The sequence below is a fragment of the Tyto alba genome, unplaced genomic scaffold (assembly GCF_018691265.1).
Source record: "Tyto alba isolate M040663 unplaced genomic scaffold, T.alba_DEE_v4.0 Super-Scaffold_26, whole genome shotgun sequence".
Taxonomy (NCBI): Eukaryota; Metazoa; Chordata; class Aves; order Strigiformes; family Tytonidae; genus Tyto; species Tyto alba.
In genome coordinates this window covers 23,213,172-23,230,469 of record NW_024881300.1, presented here as the reverse complement: position 1 = coordinate 23,230,469, position 17,298 = coordinate 23,213,172, and the positions used below count along the sequence as shown (strand labels likewise).

General features: G+C 49.1%; 1 protein-coding gene across 2 annotated transcripts in view; it reads right to left on the bottom strand.

Moving 5' to 3' along the window:
• Nucleotides 1–17,298, bottom strand: part of ZFHX3 (zinc finger homeobox 3) — a 545,789-nt gene that overhangs the window by 269,035 nt on the left and 259,456 nt on the right. For both annotated transcript variants that reach the window (XM_042797341.1, XM_042797342.1), the window contains one exon: nucleotides 8,079–8,192. The gene's annotated coding sequence lies outside the window, so the exon portion shown is untranslated. The remainder of the gene's footprint in view (nucleotides 1–8,078; nucleotides 8,193–17,298) is intronic.

The following is a 17,298-nucleotide window of genomic DNA, read 5'->3' as shown; positions in this document are numbered from 1 at the left end:
ACGGGGCACCCGCGGGTCCCCGCTGGAGAACGGGGCTTTTTCTGCAATTCGTGGCTCTTCCACGTTCAAACAGCTTTTCTGTCTTCTCCAAGTCCTTCTGATTGCCCTTTATTTTCCTCTCTGCCTCCCTTCCTTGCAAATACATGGATTTGAAAGTAAATCCTGAAACCCAGCAATCCCTCCTCACAGAAATACTTTTCCACCTTCCTAAATCTTTTTGGAGGCACAAGGGAAAATAACCCTTGTATTTATGCAAATTTAAAAGTGGCGTGTGATGATGGAAACAAAACAGTGCTGGACCGCAGCCAAGGCATGGCACCGACGGGGCCTCTCAGCTGCTCGCCTCCCGATTCTTCGGGGGAAGCAGCTGTAGAGAAATGAAAATACAGAAGCCCCCACGCACACCCGCCGCCGCCCGCGCACGCATTCCAGCACCCGTCACCTCGGAGGCGGCAGGACGCGGGCTCTGGCCAGGCGCTGCCTGCAGCCGCTGCCCGCAGCACCCTGTCGTCCCCCACAAGCCTCCCTGTCCCGCTGTTCCCGATTCCTCTTTCAGGAATTTACAAACATTTTCCGCAGATCAATATCTGTATTGATTATTCATTGTGAGCGAGTCGTGTGTCTTTGGTGATCCAACCTGGCAGAGTGAGCAGCCAAAGGCTGCTGCAGTTACAGGGGGGGAAAAAAAAAAAAAAGGAAAAAAAAAAAAAATCCACAGAAGGCGAGAGGGACCCAGATCTTGCTGGGTTTGCCGCTGCCAGCAACGGAGACGGATGGAGGGGAAGGAAGGAAGAAAATGGGAACGGCATGAAAAGGAATGAAGAGACAAGGGAGCTGAGGAGAGAAAGCAAGAGCAGGAAAAACAAAGTCACCGCTGGAGAACTGGTGCCGGGGCACGCCGGCAGCCTGGAGAGATTCCCAGCCTTGCGCTCGCCGTTCTGCACACAGATGCGGTGGACTTATTGCTCCGGGAGCGAAAAGTGACTCACGGTTTTGGTATCTGCTACGTAAGAGCTTTGGGGGGATTCCTTGGCTGGCTGACAGAAAGGGAAGAAAGCAGCAGCAGTGAGGTAAAACGCGATCCCTTCCTCCTGCCTTCCTGGGAATACGCGTCGCCCGGGCTGGCTGGAGCAGCTCGCTGCTCGCTTATGATATGCAAAAGGAGAATAATTAAAAGCGCCAGCATCACTTGCAAAGTGAGTAAACACAAAGCCTTTCAAAACACGCTCTTCAGCTAATGAGAAGCTGTAATTTCTTATACTTAAAGGCAAAAAAGACACTGATGAGACTCAGTGGAGTGTGTGTGCATGCGCGCCTGCGTGTGTGTGCATGTGTTTGTAGATATGAGAGAATCAGTTAATTGATGATGATGTTTAGAAAAGGGATTATGAGAAAAGACACTGAAATGATGACAGGGAACATCTTGGATCAGAGCCAAAGAAATAAAATAATCAAGGACAATCAAGCCTGCAGCTCCGGAGAAAGCGCCGACTGTTCTGCCGGGGACTTGGAAGGAATTTCCCCGCGCTGCCGAGCTGCAGCTGGAATACGTGCTTGGCACCAGGAGGGAGAACTGCAAGGAGCAGTTTGCTTGGAGCATGAAACAACAGAAGAGAGAACTATGGAGCTGTGCTATAATTCAGAGGTTAAACAGCTTTGTCTGCTTATGTGTCAGATGGAGACTCGTTTTTGCCCACATCTGACCTGCTCTCTGAAAATGCAACTTCTGAAATCCTCTGAATGCAAGCAGAGGCTGACGATCCTCCATACGCCTCTCCAGAACCGCTGTGACGTTACGAAAACAAAGAAAAGGGAGCTTGAGGAATTAAGTTCTCCTGTGGCTGCAGGACCTGATGGACCTGACCATGGGAACTGGCTCTGGAATCAATTCCTTCCTTAAATCTGGGAATCGGAACCCCCTTGCTCCAGGTGGGGGGTTGCAGCTCACTGCCTCCAAGCACACAGGGAAGGTGACAGCCATCGGGAATACCAGGAGCGAGCTTTCCTTCCCACCTGGGCATCTGATTGCTGTCCTGAACGAATGGATTTTAATAAACGTTGGCTTTCTCTTGGGCTGAGGTTGGGTGGGGAGAGAGGATAGAGGGAAATTTAAACCATCTTATGACTGCTGTGTTGTAAGTGAGCTACAAAAATGCCATCTCTTTGTTTTGGATATTAAACTCCGTCTTACTTCATTGTTGCTGAATTTTGGCACGTTACACTCTGGGCTTCTCCAGCAGCAGAAACACATGGTCTATTAAAGTGGGAATCTTTGGGGACGCGGAGGCAGAGAAAGGAGCCAATCATACATGGCTTTTCCACATTTCATGTTTTTCAGCATTTGCAGAAAGCTGTTCGGATGGTATGTATGTGTGCGTGCACCAGGGAGGGCGGGAGGGGGAGAGGGGTGCGCAAGAGGGGGAGCGAGCGCATGGCAGGAGCAGGCACGATGTTGGGGTACGTCTGCCACGGAGGCAGCGCGCGGTCCGTGCTGCCAGGCAGACACCCCTTCCCTGCGCCGGGGCTCGCCGAGCCTGCTCAGACCTGAGCGGAATGTTAAACGCAGAGGACTAGATTAGCATACTAACCAAGTCGTGTCAACCCCCGGCAATCAGCAAATGGCCATCTCCTCGCTGCAGCCGCTGCGGCACAGCCTGCCAGACGCTTAGCAGTGTCCTTTGTCAGATTGCTTTTTATGTTTGTATTTAGCTTTTGTTTTCCAATCAGACCCTAGAAATTCATTAACAAGAATGAAAGGCAGAGAGATAAAAACCTATAATGAAAACAAATGGTGTATTTAAACGGTGCTCAGGCTGAAAGGAGGGGTCTCACAGCGCTGGGACCAGACGAGAAGAAAATCCTGCAGCCTGGAAGATGCCTGGACACATGCATGCCCTTTCCTGGGCCAAGGCTCCAAGGAGACAGTTGCTACGAAGCCAGTGGTCTGCATAAGGATGCTGCAGCATTGTCTTTACAGAGCCTCAAAGAAATGCCAGCAGCCGGCCAGAAAGAGAAGTCTTCATTGTTCCTGCTCTGGCTGCTGTTAATATCGTAATTACCACTACTGCTACTAGGCGGGCTTTAATCAGAAAAAAGTTTCCGTGCCTGCAAACATAAACTTTTAAAAGCACTTGAGTTCGTTCACATCCCTGCTCCTGTTCTGAAAGAGCAGCAGCGGTCCTGCAGCTAGAGGCGAGGGCCGTCCCGGGGGAGTGGGGTGACACGGGGGACGCGGCACCGTGCCGGCAGCCGCAGGGCGGGCGCTAGACCTGCCGCGGGAGGCTGTCCTGGCGCCTCCAGCTCCTGCGGCATTTCTTCCACGAGTTATTTCACTAATGCTAATGTCCCCTAACCTGTCATGTGGTTGTGGAGAATAAAGAGACTTAATCCAAGCATGGCCTTTTCATCAGGATCTATCAGAGGGAAACATTTTAAATAACCTACCTTGTGTGATTTTTATTTTTAAATGGTGTATGTGGGCTTTAAATATCAGAGGCATAGCTTACAGATTTGTCAAGACGATTTTTAGGCAGATCTGAGCGTGGGGAGGAGGACTCTGTGATCAGCCCCAGAGCTGGCGGTGCGGTCGGGGTGTGCCAGCGCGTGGGGTCAGAACCGGGGCGAGAGCCCAGGGACGCGTGCGCGGGGCCACGGCCCGAGCACAGCACCCCGACAAGGAGCCACTGCCCCAGGAGCGCTCTGAGCTCCCCGGGGCTGTGCGGTTTGTACTTCTGGGAAACAGGAATGTTAGCAGGGGAAAAAGGAAAATGTGTTTCATTTCAAAGGCTCTTGGGCTCTCTGTGTGTCTAGTGAGGTATCTCCACCAATTCCAGCTGACTTACACCAGCTAAGAGCCTATAGCTTAAATGCTTTAAAGACAGACAACTTAAAGATTTTTATCTGCTGAAGAAATGGGAAGAAAATCTCTCATGCATTTCAACACCTGCCATATGTCCATGTCTTCCAGCAAGGAAAACAAGCAGCAAATCAGCTAATGTTTAAGGAAACCTCTCATTTACACATGGTAAGGACATGCTGGGTAATCTTACTCAGTGTGGTTTAATCTACCTTCACAATTAGATAAACAAACTGAAACTGTTAAGATTCTTCATTCATTATCCTAGATTATAACAGTCCTCATCATTAAACTTTTAATTGTAAATGCTGCAAATAGTGGTGAAATGATTGCTGCTTCCTAGGGATTCCTACTGACCATGGCTGGACTATTTATGATGTGGGACCAGACAATTTTGGAGCCACTGAAATAAAACCATGTTATCACAGTGGCTTCTTAAGTAGCCTTGCGCCATTTGAAAAAGCAGGTATTTTGGGAAATCCCACGAGAATTGTCTATCATATATGCCATCATATCACCCAGGTGATGAGCTACAAATACATTCTCACTCTTTTTTCAGTATTGAAATAAAATAGAGGAAAGTTACTAAAACCACATTATATTCTTATGCCAGAGGATCAAGACATACTGAAGCTGAAGAACAAACCTGGAAAAATCTTAGTAAATAGAAAGGCTATGGCTTTAGGCGGGGAATCTCCTATTTGAGATATTTACCAGTAATTAAGTACTTTTCTTACCTGCTCAATGAACAGAACAAACTGTAGGCGATACCTGCCAACCCCAGAAAAAACCCAAGGATTTTCCAGCCTTTTCCTTGCCATCAGTAAAACCTGCAGTTAGAGCAGGTGCTCCACTGCCTGACTGCAAAACAAACCTGTCTCCCTCAAGGAGAAACCTGCAGCGCCGATGTTATTTGCCCTCTGATACAGAAGCACGGATTGCCCTGGATGGGGCAGTCCCCAGGGCCACGAACCGACCCAGCCCGGCAGAGGCGAGCCGGCCCCCAGCCCGCCCGCGGCTCCCGCGGGACCCGGGTGCCCGGGGCTCTTCCCCAGGTGCGGCCCTGCAAGTGCAGCAGGGCTGGTGCCACGGCAGCTATAGGGAGGGATTAGAGGGCAGGATCTGATAGGAACCTCAGTGGGCTGATGTAGTGCCCTGGAAAACAAAAATATTCCTATCAAGCTTTTCCTCTGAGCCGGCATCTCTGAAGTCGGGCTCTGTTACTCCTTGTTTGTTCCAGTGCAAGGTGTTAAAAAGAAATCCCAGTGATACGAAAGGATGTGACTCGCCAGCTTCAGAAAATTAGAGTTCTGGGTGTTATTAACAATGCCCCCTTACACTCTGAAATACAGTGTTAGTCCCACTTTCTCCACTTCCTTCGCACTTACTGAAGAGCAATTAGCCGATAAACAGGTAATTATAAGAATAGCCTATAATAAATTCTATGACAACTATAGCATCAATATGAACAATGGCATTTTCCTCACCACACTAGATTGAAACCAAAGCCTTCAGTTTAATAACCAAGTCTATTGTAAATCCAAAGGGAAATCCAAGACGACCACAGAGAACAAAGTTCCTTTTTGCAAGGGAAGGTAGCGGAGCCATATTCTACTGACACTGCTTGGGCCTCACTTTTCCTTCCTGCAGCTGCTAAAGATTTGGGTCTCTTCTTGGAGGCAAGTGAGCCTCACAGTATCTTGCCCTTTGGTAAAATAAATTTGCATCAAGTGTACAGTTTTTAAAAATTACAGTTCTGCTAAACAAAAGCCAGCTTTCTTACCCACATTTATAAGTACTATTTTCCTCCTAAGGCTTTCTCCTTGCCAAACTTTATTCTGTTCAGTGCTTATGTAGCTCAGAAATATTTCTTAGTAACAGACATTTGTATTACTGCGTGGTTATCCTGAAATACAGCACAGTTTTGCTTAAACTGAAAACTCATCTCAGGAGAAAACTCACAGCTTCAAATTGAAAGTTTCTAACAATTAAGAGAAAGCTAAAAAGCAGTGGATACAGCGAAATCAGCTATGTATTCTGGATTCTAGCAACTACACAATTTTTACACATTTGCCCTACAAATAAATTAAATATAATATTATAGTGATTATTCAGTAACAACACAGGCACAGCAACCTGCTTGCTTAGTGCTGTTTGTGTGTACCTACGTACCACCAAGGAAACAGGCTTCTACCTCATTTCCACTCGTGTGGAGTATTTCCCCGCGAATCCCCTACGGCTTGCTTTGCGCCATGTGTACTCGTCTCTTCAGTAGAATTAAACCTGCAGTTTCAATTAACTAAGATGCTCGAGCCAACTGTCCACAGAGTTATCTGATACGTTTGCTGGCCATCTTTATTCTGTTTCACCCATATACCAGGGCTGGTTTGGTTTCACTTTCTCACAGTCCAACCTTCCCACTCTATGGCCAATCTGATGCAGTTGTGAGGTCGGGGTATCCCCTCAGCGTATTTCTGCTTTTTTTGCCACAGTCATTAATGAAAACAGTAAACAGATTGGTCCCCAGATGGGTTCCATTTGTAGATGCTGGTTGTTTTTAAAGAATACTTACAATTTACAATACAACAAAATCAGTCAAGACATATTAGTGTGAAAAAGTCACAATGAACTGCATGTGTTATCTCTCCAAAATGTTTCAAATTGTCTCCATTTCAGCCTCCTTTATCTTCCTTTCTCTTCCACCTCTCTTACCTTCTGCTTGCTCTTCTGTTCTCTCTGTGTTCCACCCATCCTTCCCTCTCACTCTGAGATCAAAGTCAAAAATATTGACCTCTGGGAAGATGGGATTTCAGTGTTAATATTCCTCACCCAAATCACTGGATTCAGCTTACACCATCTGAAGAACATCATGCACCCCCAACACAAAGGATACCAAGGCCTGAAAAGTTTCCTCACCAAATGGGAAAAAGTAGATGCTTTACCCAGGATCCTCTAAGATATTAAGAGTGCAAAGAGAACGAATGTCTTTGCCCATTACAGAATTTCACAAGGTTTCCATTTAATTTCTAAGTCTGATGATTCTCAAGAAATTGAAGTGTGTACTCATGTTGTAAACAAAATACTTCAGATAAAAACGTATGAAGAAAGCAAGAGAGAAAGCTTCCTTAAAGGATAAAACCCCGGAAAGTAAATAGAGGAAAAAAATCCAACTCCAAACTTATAATTCTCAGTTTTTCATCTGGATTGGGGATACTGATGAGTATTTTTTGAAGCCTACCATTAATCTTTCTATTGCTATCGATATTACACAAGGTTAGTTCGATATTATGGAGTATCCCAGATACTATGAATGACTTTATAATGACTGAAGATATACAGATGTATTAAAACTAGATACTTCGCAGTGACTTGGTGAATTCTAGTTACATAAAAAATAATTCTGAATGAAATTACTACATTTGGACAATTGGTATTTTTTCAGTGCCAAATCTAATGGTGGAGACACTAGTAAGAAGTGAAGGGATATTTTTTCCCGCATTCGGCAAGACGTTTTTTCTGCCAGCACATCATTTACCGTAGTTTTGGGAAACTGAATATCTAAGAATTGAAACAGATCATCTGAATATGATTTACTTTCAACAATTCACATACAAAATGAAACAGCTCAGGAGTCTCGTTATTTTCTCATATTTCCTTACACCTCTGACTATGACAGAAATTCAAGGGACAGTTTTCCTGCCAAGATTAAGCCAAGGGCACTGATCATTTGGTCTATTCTTTAATGACAGAAACTAACAGTTATGGTCAACATAAATAATTAAACAATAGAGCCCGATGTTTCCTCACCGGCTCCCATAGAACTATAGCCTGACAAGGTATCAGCTTGAAAACATCTAGAAAAAAAAAAAAAAAAATCTATGGATGGTCTTGCTCAAAAAACACATTTTCATTCATCTTACTGCATTGAAAATAAGATGAGCCAACGTTACTGACCAGCAAGCCAGGTGCTAAGGAATACTTCATTCGGATGGCACTCATAAAAAGCCCAGAGAGCAAGCGACCACTGCTGCTCACCAGAGTGGCAGAGGATAAATGACACAAAGAACTCTCAAATCTCTGCCTGAGAACAGCATGGCTGTATTACATGTAATCACATCTCTTTTAATCCATGTTATTTACATTACACATCCCAGGAGGGCTACCAACACAGAAATCACTTCTCCAAGGCTTAAGAAAATTAGGTCATAGAAGATCTCCCTACCTCAGTATGGAAATGTGGAGATGGTGTCGCAAGGTTCAGCGCCGGCAAGCGGAGTAGGGGAGACGGTTCCTATTCGGCCTGGAAGAAGTTGGTACAAACTCTCCAGATCAATGCCTGCAAATGAAAGAATATGAAGGGTGTAAAGAATCCTGAAGACTTTTGAATAATGCACCAAAAGAACCACAGGTTTCTTTACAGCATGGAGTTGTTATTATTTTTAATCTGTGTTCAGCTCCAACTCAGTCAACATTCCCAACTGTTCTACCTCTCCTGCAACTAAAAGCTGACTTTATACAATAAATATAGCATCTTTATACAATAGGTACATTTTGCATTCTACAAAACAGACAGCTGCACTTTCCAGTGCACTTTCCAGCTTCCTGGCTTAATATAGAAAAGACTGTATCAGCTGCCTTTAGGTGGCCTTGCCAATAGAAGACCTGTGAGTTTATCTGTACCATGGACTCTGACCTGTCCATCAGCAGACAGAAATTCAGTGGTCTTATTTTTCTGTTCTAACCACTGCAGCTCAGTACTGTTTCTCACCTAAAAAGCAGCGGAGTAAATGCATAAGGAAGGAAAACAAACACAATGAAGAGTTAGGAAAAACAGCTGGATTCGTGAGAAGCCTTCTGCTTCCCAAAGAAAAGCACCACTTCCAGTGCACAGCTTGGCATCCAGGTGGATGCCTGGACAGGAGGTGCGATGCAACCGGCGCCGGGAGGTGTCCAGGACGGGAACGCTTCCATTCCGATGGCGGTTCTTGCTGCCGTCACGCCTGTTGGGAATTTATGAATAGGAATTACAGAATCCTAGTGAAATACTGTTTGCCTCCGCCCAGTTTGCTACTCCTCTGTCTACCTGCCTCTACACTTGCATGCATTTTACCATTTTCTTTCTTGGCAAGAGTCTTGTCTGACCACTCGAATATCAGCCCCAGTCTTGGATGGCACCCGACAGGGAGAAGAACCACGCAGAGCTCTAGCATGGGTTTGGGGGAGAAATCCTGGCCAGCCAACGGTTCTAGTGTCACTGGGTCACTCTGCAGCTGAGACTGCAACTTGTCAGTCTGAGAAGCTGGGTCACAGGCAGAGCCCTGACGATAATGAAGCCTCCTTCTCCTTCCTTCTCCTTCCTTCTCCTTCCTTCTCCTTCCTTCTCCTTCCTTCTCCTTCCTTCTCCTTCTCCTTCCTTCTCCTTCCTTCTCCTTCTCCTTCCTTCTCCTTCTCCTTCTCCTTCTCCTTCTCCTTCTCCTTCTCGGGCGGCTTTAGCCTGAAAGTGGGTGGTGCACAGTGACCCAACGATGGGACACGACCATGTGTGAGACACAACAGGCAAAAGGCTAAACCAGCACGGATTCAAAGCTTGCTTTAAACATAAACAACAGAAAAAGGAAGCTATCTGAAATAAAAATTATACTTTCAGAAAGATGGAAGTTGTTTCCAAACAATGAAAATAGAAAAGGGCATAAATCTAGCAAGCTAAATGCAAAACCATGATAAGGCAAGCCAAAACAGGTCCCAAAGAACAATTGTTAAGAGTTATGAGAGCTAATAAAAACTTTTCAAACACAAAAGCAGGAAGCCTGTCAGTCACCTAGCACAGCCGATGGATGATCAAGGCGTAAAGGAAGGAATTAAGAAAGATAAGGACACAGCAGCAAAATTAAATTAATTCTTTGCAGGGCTGTTCACTATGGAGGAGGTCAGGAAGGTTCATACACCAGAGCAACAAATCACCAGAGGCAGACAGTACTCCCTCAAGAGTTTTGAAAGAGCTCAAATATGAAATTGCTGAACTTACTTTCTTCCTTTGTATCAGAGGATCGGAAGGTGACAGATCTTTACAACAGGATTTAGGAGCAATTGTGGGAATTACAGACCAGAAAGTCACATTCCCAGAACAGGCAAAATGGTAGAAAACTGTCGGACTGATCTGAATTAGCAGAGATGAGTAAACACGGTGTCTTGGGGAGGAGTCTCAAAGCCAGGAGAAGAGTTTATATGTATAGATCTGAGTGGTCTGATGGAGGAAACAGCCCTGCTAATACGGGAGATTTGGGCTGATACAGGGGAATCAGATTTTCTAAAAGCTTTTCTAGAACATCCCTCACTAAAGGTTCTTAAGGAAACTAAACTGTCATGAAGTAAGGAGGATTAATCTTCTTGTGAATTCCTGATAAAAAAATAGGGAAAAAAGGGTACAAACAAAATGTTAGCAAAGGAGGGGAACAGAAATTCTGCGCTGCTTCAGCATACTCATAAATAACCTGGAAAGAGGAGATAGTGAAGTGACACATGGATAATGAAGTTAACACACAGAGTTTTTCAGGCAAGTCAAGTTTAAAACTAACTGAGAATTGTTCCTGAAAACACTCATGGAGTTCGGTGACTGGGAGATAAAATGCAAGTGCACGTCCCTGGTTGAAGAGGATCCTGGTTTTAACCAGGTGTTTTAAACCTGCCTTGTTTTAAAAGGCAGATATTTACTTGCTTTAGTAAATGGGTTGGCTTGGGGAACAACTTGGTACTGGTACCATCTGGACTAGTGGGAGAGGAAACGTTAAGTCCTAAATCTGCCTTTTTTCTTTTTTTTTTTCTTTTTTTTTTTTTTTCCACATAGAAGTGCATCCCTCATCCTTGGGGAATCCTCAGAGGAAGAGCAGAGGAACAGAAAGCTAAAGCTTCTTGTTTTGGCCATGTAGCAGGATCCATTACTTGGATTTTGGCGGATATTTTGAGGACAGATTCACCCCAGTCCCCACAGAGGTACTGGAGATGACACAACAGTCCTTTTGCTGCGAGCAGGTTAGTTACAGCAGGGTACACGAGTCCCTCCTCTGACAGGTTAGGCGAAAGAAGAAAGCTCTGCCATGGATGGGAGAAATCCCACTGGTTTGGGGAGAATGGGGAGCAAACACCTCCCACCTTGGGGGATCATCCTCCAAATCCGATTGCAAACTGCAGGAAATCCCTTCCATCAGTCTGGGCTGCCCTCGGCGAGGGGAGGGGCTGCCGAAGCTGCTCTCCCCCTGCCCAGGGCTGTGCCCGGGGGCTGGAGCGGCCGAGCTGCCCTGCTCCCCGTGCCCCCCGGCTCCGCAGCGCGGGGCGAGGGCACCAGCGGCTGCGTCCCCTCCAGCACCGAGGCTCCGCGCCTGGGCTGAGCTGCTGGGGGGGACGGGGGGCAGCACCCCCCTGCGCCCCGCGAGCGGCCCCCGCTCGCCTCCCGCAGCCGGTGGGACGGTGGCGGGGGTGGGAGGAGAGACACGGCTCTGATCCCCACCACAAATTGTTGTTTTTTTTTTTTTCCAGCAAAGGGGCTCCGGTGGCGATGGGGCTTGTCCCTCTGCCGGGTCTGTGCCTCTCCTGGGCTCAGGATTGACCCGGGAATCCCTCTGGCCTGGCTGCGGCGGCCGGGGGGCTTTCACCCTCGGCAGCTGCCTCGGTTTTACAGCAGCGGAGTTCCCGTCTGGCAAAGGAAAAGCATCTGACAACGCCTGCCACTAAATTAAACCGGAGACCTTCTCTCCGGCCCGGCAACAAAGCGCGTGGCGCAGGCCCGGGGCGCGGCGGCGGTTGCCCAGAGGCGGGCCCGCCGCGGGCAGCAATGCGGGCAGCACCCTGCCCTGCCTTTGTGCGGGGCACGGCGCTGACAGGCGCGTGCGCCTGCTTTGTCCCGCTCCATGCCCACATACTGAGGCTGCTTGTTTTCGTCTGATCACAATTAGCACCGTGCTAAATTCCTCGTGCCCCACGCTAATGCGGGAGGATGGGCATGTCGCACCCTGCCAAGAATTACAGCCGGCCGCTGCCGCCGAGACGGGGGCATGCCTACCCTTTCATTAAGCTTTTGTTTCAAAAGAGAGGGCTTGAGGACTCTCCTTTTTTTGTCAGAAATACCCGCGGAGGCGCTGGAGGGTGCAGAGGCTGCGTGGTTTGGCCTGAAGGATGCCTGAGCGTGTGAGTGAGCAGCGAGGGAAAGGACTGGTGCTGCACTCCCCGATCCGCCACGGCTAACTGGCAAATTTAGACAAATCCGCTATCTCCAAGGCGCTGAAGCTCCAGAGCTGCATCCGTGCCACAAAGCTGGTGCCGGGCGCTGCGCCCGCGCTGCAGGAAGGGAGCAGGGAGCATCCCCCCCCCCGCCCCGTACCGCAAACAAGTCGCAGAACTACGAGCCGGGACAAAACCCGCCACTGAACGCTGCACCCGCCGTCCCACCCCGCTGCGCGCCTCTGGACGCCCGCAGTTACACCAGATATTCCCAGGGCAGGGCTGCGCCCAGATCGCGCTTGTCTGACTACACGCAGCAGCGTTCTGAGAACCTGAGATGAAAACGGAGAAAAAGTAATTGGTTCTATTATTAGCCTGTATGCGCCCGGCCCTGCCACCCAGCCGCCGCTCCCGCGCTCGGGCAGCTCCAGCCCAGCCCTCTGCTCCCGGTGCAGGGCAGCAGCCGTGGGAAGGAGGGTCCCATCCTCCAGCCCGGGCACTGTGGGGGCTGCACCTCCCCTGCAGCCCCGGAGAGCACGCTCCTCGCCTGCAGTTGTTGGCAGGCGGCTAATCCTGGGAGCTGGGGCTGCTGTGCTGAAGGCCAAAGCACCAGCCACAAATTCTGTTTGTTAAGCCAGCGACGTTCCCAACGTTTCTGGGTGGCGGTTCCCGCGTGCCCGGTGACCGCCAGCATCTCACGTGGGCTCGGCAGTCTGGCTCCCGAAGGACACTCAGCTCCCCCAAACCCGGCCGCAGCACCCAGCACCACCGCACCCTGCACGCACAGGCCATGGTACAACCTCCGTAACTCACACCGGTGGCACCGAGCACGTTGTGAACGACTGAATTTGGCGGGTTAGCAGTACGACAGCAAACGGCTCAAAAAGGCAGAATAATGCTTCACAAAATGCGATTTAACTTATTTTCTTAACTGTAGGTTGATTCCTATTTATGCCAATTCATAACAAATTGTGAACTGTATTATGCAATTGGCAAAACAACAGTAATACTTTGGTAACCTAGAGGGGTTTTTGTTGCTTTGGTTTTTACGTCGCTTAGGTAGGTAGGACTCGTGTCCTCGTGCAACCGACACCCCGACACAGGAACGCCGTGGCTCCCAGCGCACAGCCCCGCTCCACGCAGCAGACGAAGTCGTGTTACCTGGCACTGGGACTGCTGCGTGAGGAACCGGGGCTGGGGCACGGGTCCGCCGGCGGGAGCGTGCTGCTCCGCTTGCTGCAGCCCTCCCACAAACGTGGCTCTGGTCGGGGGCACTCCTCGGGGTCACACCCGGCTCTGCCTCCTGACAACGCTGATGGCTCGGAAAGAGGAGGGACTGACAGACGGCGACTGACTGCCCAAGGGAAAGAGCCACTGTTGGCACCTCAGGGAGGAAAGCCACCAGTGCAGCATTGCAGCAGGACATCTAATTATTAAGTTTTAAATCCTGGGGTTTACCCCTTGGCGTGCCTGAGCTAGAGGGAGCGGGCTGCATGTGCGTTCGACTTCCAGAACTGGGCATTTGATCTGTAATTGTTTTTCAATGACTGCATCCTTTTCCGTGTTATTGCTTTACATGGCTAGGTTTTGTACAATACTGAAAATCAATAAAAATGCATGAAAAAATGTTTTCCCACCCCCCCTCCCCCCCTTAAAAGTTAAATAATCTTGTTAGGATTCTGGCGGTGCTGTTTTACGTGGGTTAGCCTCCGTTTCCCTCCCGAGCTCGGGGGCAGCTGTGGGGTACCTGCCCGAGCCCCGGCCACGGGGGCCAGCGCTGCGGTCGGGGCGGAGGAGCCGCCGGCCCCGGCCCGCGAGGCACGCTGCCCGCCTCGAGCCCGGCCAGGGCCGCCCACCGCGGCGGGCAGGATCGCAGACCGAGGCCGGGGAGCGTTTCCCCCGGCCCTACGGGAGCCCGGGGCAGGAGGAGCCGGGGCTCCTTGCCGGGATGGCGCATGTCACGGTGCTGCGATGTCCTTCTGCACAGCCTGCCAGGGCCAAAGGGAGCGAGAGCGCTCGCAGCCTCATGGTGCGTCCCCAACACTGCTGCTGCTTTTGTTTCCTTATGTATACAACAAACCCAAGTAGAATAAAAGCAGGGAGAGCCCCCACAACAACCTATTTACTCTCACCTCCAGATTAGGATTGGGATATAGATGCTACATGAGGTAACGAGTGTGATGAGATGAGACCGGGGGAGCTACTTAAAGAGATTAAGGGATTCAGTGCAGTGCAATTGAAAGGCCCCACGCCCCGCTGTGGCCTTAGCGAAAGGAAAAGGAGCCAGCTCTGCCGCCGCGGTCAGCGGCGGAACCAGCCGGGGGGGACGGTGTCCCCAGAGGGGTACAGCCGGGCGCCCGGCAGGAACAGCCCAGCCCGAGGCCACAGCGAGCCCCGCACGCCTGGGGACAGGGACGGGGAGACTGCCTAGCCCTGCTGTGATGACTGACCACAAAGACTGGAGCCTGAAAGCTGGGCTTCCTGTTAAATGGAAACATCTATATTCCTGAAACAAAACTAAAAGAATATTTTTGGTTTGATAAAGCAAAATCTTTAATTTCAGCCTGTGGGTTTTTTGTAAGAGAGTTCTGTTTCAAAAGAAAACCTTTTTAAACAAAACAGACAACATGGTCACTTTCCAATTTTTCTAAAATACCCTCACTTTTGTTCAACCTTCTATCAATTTAGTGTAGCTCTGCAAACTTTTAAAAACTTTTTCTGAAAATAAATGATTTCCATGTGTGTCCTGAGTGACTGCGTGAGGCTCTGCACCCGCGGTCACGCAGGGAGAGCTCATCTGCTTTCGGCGCACATTTTGGGGAAAACTTCCCCTTCACGTCAAGCTGTGGCACGAGGAGCCCACCCGGCCGCGAGCGGTTTCTTTACAAACGCGATGCCCGTCCAGATTCGCAACACGCGCGGGAGGAAAAACTAAGCCTTGGCGTGGAGACGGCGCCCCCCCAGACGGTGCTGCGCCCCGCCACGGCGGGATCCCTGCCCAGCCCCGCGGGGCCCCCCGGGCCCCCCCTCGCAGGCTGCCCCGGGAGCTCTCTGCAGATGGCGGTTGCATCACCGCGGATCCAGAACCCTGCCCGCACTTTGGCAGAGCCCCGGCTGGTGTAAACACACGCACGACTCCTAACGTTAACATCATTTTGTCACGTTAGCCTGCTGATAGGCCTGGCTCCACAGCTTGGAATTCTCCAGGAATTAAAGCCTTACATAAACATATCATCGAACTTTATTACAGGAAAATAATGATTTTTAAATAACTTTGTAATATGTTCTATAATCTTTTTTTTAAAGTGCATATTATTGTACTGTCACAGTTTCGTTCACTCTGTAACAGTCCAGTCAAAGCAACAGATACGAAGGTAAACACAACTGAGAAGGTACGGAGTGCTAAGTGGCCCCTTTCCCAGGTTTATAACTTGCTTTTCCAAACTGCCAGCTGCTCTGTAGACAAGTCATACTAATTGTGGGACAAGTTGTGTATTCTTAAACTAAAATATTTTTCAGTTAAAGCAATGCATAAATTATTTATTCATTTGTATTTGCATTTAAATAGTTGAAAAATATCCAAATTAACTGCTTTGAAAATTGTTCCAAAATTTCCCCCTAGGCTGTGACCTTGTGGCCAAGTTTAATCTCAAAGCAAATTGAAAGAAGGGTTTATAACTAAAACATCAAATGGCTCTGAATGTGCTTTGCTTCAGAGAATCAACTTATTCGTTTGCAAACTCAGCTAAGCGTGCAGTTTGAGGCCTAAAGCTTGGTTTTCAAACATGGGTTTTCCACCAAGTTACCCACATGTAGCGCTGACAGTCCAAGATTTTGTTGGAGAGGTTTTGTCTCATGCTACTTGGTGGCTTCCTTACAGCTCCTGCTTGCAGACTCACCTAACAACGTAAGAAGCTCGGCCTTCAGTGTAAAAAACATTTCTACTGCTCACTGTTGTGGTGAAAAGCATTAAGTATTAGCGACCAGCACATAAAGGAAAATAGGAACTACGTTAGTTTTAATAATCTATACATAATTGTGTCAAATCTGCGATTTAGGGAGCTCAGCTCATGGCCGTGACGGCGTTATTACTTCACATCACCTCTGCCCTTGCAGGTACCTACACCCACGGCTGCACCCAAAGCCGGGGTGCGGCACCTCGAGGCACCGGGCTGATGCCCCAGCCTGACCGCTGCACTCCAAAGCCAAACGTCCCCTTGGGGGGGCTCCCAGTCTAGCTGCATGGAAAGGACCCTGCCTTCTTCCTCTCTCAGAAACCTGGTTTCTGCAAACGTACAGAAGGTTAATTCATTACGCTTTCCCTCGCAAGGAAAACTGCTGAGAGGAAAGGGAGGAAGCACGGGCACCACTCTGAGATCTCAGCCAGCAGTAAGGTGTCAGGATCCAGCGAGGAAGGTGGTTTGTGTCCTGACACCAGTGTTCCCAGCATACCCCCCAGAGGAGGGGGAGCTCCTGTGCTCAAGACTGCGCCCTTTTCAGGAACAGAACGAAGAGAACAGACGCACAAGAGAACCCCTAAGTGTACAGAAGAGGGCAAAAGTCAGAATACTTCAGCTGTCAAACCTTCAGTGGAATAGGCACATAACTAAAGAAGAAGCCAAGAGGTTTGTTTTATTTAATATTTACCTAACATTAATAGCAAAATTCAGTCTGTCTGACTAAGACAGGAAAGCAGGAGGTACTTGAGTTTGGGGTCCCTAATACAGCGGCCCACTCGACACCTTACCTGCGAGCACCCGCTCTTTGAGTGGCTCCCGAAGCCTGCAGACTTCCACGATGGGGAGCATCTCCGGATTCTGGCCCCACACGAGTTTGAATTCTAGAACTGGTTCATGGCATGCTGTGAAAAATCTCACACGTCCTTGCCGGGCCTCTGGGCAGAGACGTCAGCCCACCGACGCCCGGGCGCGTACCTGGACCCCTCGTGCCCGCCCGGGCCGCGCCGGTTCGGGTGGTGGGCTCGGCGCAGGAGGGGGGGCTGCCGCTGCTGGGGCTGCGCTGTCCCCGCGCTGGAATACACAAACCACCTCGCACTGCACAGTACAATAGATCAGCAAACGCGTTGCTGAAACAGGGGTGAAAAGGAGCTGTCACGCTGTGCACAGTATAATTGCTATTCCTTTTGTATGATTATAAGAGTGTGTGATTCTTTAATAAAACCTTATAGAAAACATCCCAAGTCCTCCCCCCCTCCCCAAACACTCACA